The 5,716-nt window shown below is 31.0% G+C and overlaps 1 long non-coding RNA gene across 1 annotated transcript; it reads left to right on the forward strand.

Moving 5' to 3' along the window:
• Window positions 1-4,671: 4,671 nt before the first annotated feature.
• LOC140879844 (uncharacterized) lies at window positions 4,672-5,387 on the forward strand. Its single transcript, XR_012149528.1, has 3 exons — window positions 4,672-4,836; window positions 5,154-5,190; window positions 5,295-5,387. It is a non-coding gene; the product is annotated as an uncharacterized lncRNA (long non-coding RNA).
• Window positions 5,388-5,716: the final 329 nt, after the last annotated feature.

The raw sequence follows: 5,716 nt of genomic DNA on the forward strand, positions 1-5,716 counted from the left end.
AAATATGGAGGAGAATGTACGGAGTTGAGGATAATCGGGTGCAATTACTCGAACAAGTGAAAAGACTATAAAATTTCTCAATGGTTTAATTTGATTTTTTGGTGTGCAACTTGAGCTATTGTGGGGTTTTACATTGAATGGATCTATGAAGTGTGCATGACACTGGCTAATGACCATACACACACACACACATGTTCGGGACTATATCTCTAGTTGAAATGTCTGGATATTGAACTTATTCTGTTGTTAGCATTTTAACGCCTTTCTTGATCATGCATTGAGTTAATTGCTGAGGTAAAATGTGAAGATAATGGTTATTTTTGTTATGGATTATGAGTTCGAACTTATTCTTGGTTTTGTGTTGCTTGAGGGAGAGCAAGGATTAAGTAGGGGGAATTTGATGTGATGATATTTTTCTATGTTTGATTGAGTTAATTTGTGATGATTAGGTGTATTTTGATTGATTAAATTCATTTTATAGTTACTAATCATTGCATGTGATTTGATATGGGAAGATAGAAGAATGGAGCAAAAGAATGGAAGGAAAGAGCGAGATAAGAGACGAATTACGAAGCAGCAATGGTCAGAAAATCTTTTTTAATTTTAGATAAATCTAAATCCAATCTTCATTGTTCAGAATGAAGTTCAAGATGTTTAAAAGAAACTGTCCAAATTTCAGCTCAATCCGACGGCTAGATCTCTGGATATGAATTTTTCAAAATCGCTGCTTGTTGGGAAAAAAGCTGCTCGCTCGATCCGCAAAGTTTAACCGATCGATCGGTGCCAAGAATTGTGAAAACAGAAGGTTGTCAAAAGTATGCTCGCTTGATCGGTCAATATTTACTGATCAAGAGAAATATCGGGTGCAGGAAAAAAAGAAAATTTCGGGATTTTAAAACTTTTATTTTGCGAGCTTTATTTCGTGGGCTTTCAAGACCATATAAATAGGATCTTTAGGCGCAAAAGAGAGGGGTGATCATCAGATTGAATCATAACGCAGAGATTGGAGAAGGCTTGAGAGAAAAAACATCTGGTGGCTAGGTTTTATCTTTCTTGTTCTTAGTTTTAATTCATTTGGTTTTTGTACTTGGTTAAGGAAGACGAAACCCTTGATTTTATTCACTTTGTGAGATTTTGATTTTCAATGTATGATTTTTATCGAGTATCAAGAGTTGTTCTGGTTTATTTCATGCTTGTGTGTTTGATTATTAGATTGATCACCTGATAATTCTTTCGTACAATCTACAGCTAAATTAGAATTCAAATCCGTAATTGTTTGAATCATCTAATTTTTGAAGAAACTGCGTTTAATATTTCCTGCTGTTGAATTTGTTAAATCGTAGGAACAACAATTTAATAGGCTAAATATATCCGCTGGTGCATGTGTTGTCTAGATTCATCAGTTTCACTCATATGAATGCTACCTTACATTTAAATCTAGATCGCTGGTATTTGGGTTGATTTATTGGTAAGGGTTAATCTAGAACGCTGATGTCTAATTAACTAAGATTAAGGTGGAACAGGAATTAGATTTTCAATGGTGAATATTCAATGAAAATTAATTATTTTTAGAGAATCTATGATCGAGTGAATGATTTCAATGGTGTAGTCGACCGATACCAAGTCTCGTTAGTTTATTGATCTTTTTTATTTTAATTCTTGCATAGTAGTTAGTAAAATCCAAAAAATCCCTTTTTATTTATCTCCAGTATTTTTAAGAACATAATTAAATTTCACTTTCCTTGTGGGAACGATCCATACTCTCGCTACTATATGTTTATTTAGTTAATCTGAGTTGGGTTAATTTGAGCGCGAAACGACTAAGCGCTACTAACGGGACTTTCAGAAAACTTATCTCTGACAACCCACGAGGATAATCAATTGACAAACGCCACAAAGCTATGAACTTTGATAAGTTTGATTTGAATAAAGCACAAAGCTTCAATAAAAATTCTAGAGAGAATTTTATGTGTTGAATAATAAAAAATCTGAATTCTATTAAAAAAATGAATGTTATAGTATTTATATTACAACCCAAAAAAATAAAAGATATCGCAAAATATATCTAAATATATAATAATATCCCCTAAAAGTTTCCTAGTATGCTCAAAAGACTCAAAATATGAAAAATAATGCCAAAATATTAAGATTTCCTAACACACATACAAACACCTTCGACGTGTGAAAAAGACGACGACGCGGACGCGCGGCTTCAAGAGCGGGCGCGCACATATTGCGCAAAGGCAGGCGCGGGCGCGCATATGTTTTGCAAAAACAAGGCGCGGGCGCGTCTGAGGCTCGAACTGGACAATGAATTTTTGAGTTTTCTTCAATATTTTTTTCACTTCCTTGATCCTTTTGAGCTTCAATAATATTATAGCTTCTTTCAAAATGATTTTCAAGCATTCCAACACCTTTTTGAAACTACGCTATCAACGATTAAAGTGCTTCCTTGAATTTCTTGCCTCGACCTCTCGTAATTGGTCCACGTGACATTTCCAATGGGTCCTTAGCTTCCTCAACAACACGCGAGTCATCCATGATCGCATCAGTGTGTGAGTGGAGGGAACTTAAAAGTGTTATCTCACTTGTAAAAGTGCTAGTCGCTCAATACAATTTTAACACTACAAATCTTACATATATTAAAATTTTTAAGTTTAAAAATCCAAAAATTAAAATATTAAAATTAAATTTTACTAGTGCGGGTTTGAAAATGACAATTTTTGAAAAAAATTTAAAATAAACTCAAGAATGCTACAAAAGCGATTTTGACCACCTGAAAATCTTTAAAAAATACAAACTTGATTTATTTTCCTTAAATCCTCACAAATCTCATATCTTGAAATTCTAAGGGTTTTATCGCCAAAATCCACCGTCACCTCATGTCAAAAACAAAAGCCACTGAACTCAAGAATCTCATTAATAATTAACTTAATAATTAAATAAATAAACATCTGAAAAAATTTAAACACTAACTTAAAAATTAAAATCAATAATTAAATATTTTGATGTCACAGTGATAAGTAAAATATTTAAATAATAAACGAAGCGATTAAAATAATTTAAAAAAACTAGATGAACGTTTAAAAGTCAACTAAATAAATACAAAAGTGGAATAAAACCTTTAAAACAAATTGGACAATCAAAAGCATTTAAATAAATAAGCTATGAATTTAAAATAATTTAAATAACTAACTGCTAAACTTAAGTTATTTTAAATAAATAAGTTGGACAATTAAAATCATTTAAATAAGCAAGTATATACCTTTAAAATTTTTAAAATGATTAAGTTGCACAATAAAATTATTTAAATAAATAAACATAAAAAATTAAAATCATTAATTAAATAATTAGTACGATAAAATCATTTGAATAAATAATTAATATTTTATTAAAACATAATTAAAATAACGAATTTAAATAAATTAAAAATAAAAATAATAATCACAATATTTATTTAATTTAATGCATGTGATTTAATAGATTGGATTTTAGGTGCTACAACCGATGCGGCATAGATCGGAGAAAAATAGTGGCGGCACTGGCGATAAATCCAAGCTCCGATCTGTCTGATTTTTTTCTAGAAAAAGATGCAATAAGCTTAGGAAATATTCTACACACCTCATAGCATCATCTACTACCTTTAAAACCAACAAATTCAAGCTCAAAAAACTCGAAAATCTCACTGGAGAAGATGATGAATAGTTCCCGTTTGTTCTTTGTTTTTTCGGCGATCCAATTGTTCGAACTTCGATTTCTTGGTGCCAATAGAATCGTCTGGACCTTGGCTACACGATGACCGTTCGAATTTCCGATCGAAGCTCCGATGAATGGCCGACGAAGGCAAATCGACTAGCTGCTACAGTAATGGTCGAGAAATGGGAAAAAAATCGAGAAGTCCAATTATATGTGTTATTTTGAATGTGTTTTAGTGTGTGTATTTATTTTTATAGTAACCCAATAATTTCTTGACCCGAACTAATTTATTTGATACTCAACTGATAAAGTTAGTCATCAATCTGATATTTTTTTGGTACACTCATCCAACATCTTCCAACACCAAATTCTCGACTTTGACCAATCAATTTGATTCATAATTTTTCAAATTAAATATTGAGTCACACTTAGACTCTAACCAGTAAAATCGGTCAAATACTCTTTCAAATTTCAAAATGTCAAAATTACCAGATATCTAAAAATAGTCAAACTCATTGACTTGTTGACACGTGTATTTTTTAAATACACTCTATAATTTATTTGGAAGTGATAATTATTTTATCAACTCAATAATTATTTTAATTACCAATTAATTCTGTAGCTAATTTTTGAGGCGTTACAATAACATTTTTGTGATGATTTCAATTCTAGAATTTCGAAGCAGGTCTTTCTATGAGTTATAAGAAATAATAAAATTTATTTTATCCAACATTTTTGAAAAGAAATAATAACATTACTGTTTGATATGTTCTCTTTTGCCAATTGGACAGATGTTCTCCTTTTTTGGACACTGGAATGTTCCCCTCAAACGTACCTAACATAAAAAAAAAAATGAACTGATCAACTATCACTATATTTGACGGCATGGTCTAAGGATACCCAAAGACCAAATCATTACCTTTTCTTTTCTTATCTTAAACCTTTGTTCCAATTCAAAATGACACTTTTTCTGTGAATAGCTGTTTTTTATGATTGTTTTTTATGATTGTTTCTGCCAGAGCCAGCCTTGTTCGTGATACAGAAAGATATTTGGCTATATACAAGGACAAGTGCGTTCCCGAATCATTCGGTTCTTTGTTCCACTTCTTTCTCAAAGAATCCGAAGCTCTTCAGGCGAAGGTATGCATTTCTTCTATCTCTTTCATTCTTTTTCTTTTTCATTTTTATTTTTATTTTTCTGGATTTAATGGAATTGTTCTTGCTTAGGGTCATAAAAATTCTTTTTCTATCTCTTTCTCTTTCATTTAGAATGTGCCGACAAAATGCTGACTAGCCAACTCATCTAACCCAGAATATTTATTATTTTTTCCTGTTGGTGACTATATGAATGTTTGAATTTTTAACCATATTTTTATTTAAAAAATTTGTTAGTTCGAAATGCTCATGGAATAATATATAACAAGAGTATGTCATTTTCCTCTTGTTCATGTTTTTAGGTTAGTTCCGGCTCGGTTTCATATCATTTTTTGCGAGGTACTGTAGGCTGCCAGGAAATGGGTATCCAACGCTTCCAATTTAATTCATTTTCGACTGGCTTATGACAATATATTGATGTATTAAGTTGATTTATGTTGTAGGTTATCTCGTCGGTCGAGTTCGAGGTATATTTTGACGAACTTATAATTTATGTTGAATTGTTTAATGTGATATTTGGAAGATTTTAGTGTTGTTTGATATCGTTGGGAATATTCTAAGGGTAATAGATCTAAGAAGAAATATTGCAAATGATGTATTTTTTCTTGTTTGTGAAGAAAGGATGCGTTTTTTTTTTCCTGTATAGTTTCTAAGTTGTATTTTCCTAGAGTTGCAAAAATGACTGATGTGTTGAAAAATATATTATTATTATTATTATGTTGAATATTGAATATTGAATGTTGAATGTTGAATATTGAGTTGTAAAATGTGGAAAATTAGTGTGTGATGATGTATTTATTTTTGGACTAATCTCAAATGTGGATCTATAAATAGGTCTTCATTTGTGATGAAAAATACAATTGAA

Source organism: Henckelia pumila, chromosome 2, assembly GCF_033568475.1.
Source record: "Henckelia pumila isolate YLH828 chromosome 2, ASM3356847v2, whole genome shotgun sequence".
Taxonomy (NCBI): Eukaryota; Viridiplantae; Streptophyta; class Magnoliopsida; order Lamiales; family Gesneriaceae; genus Henckelia; species Henckelia pumila.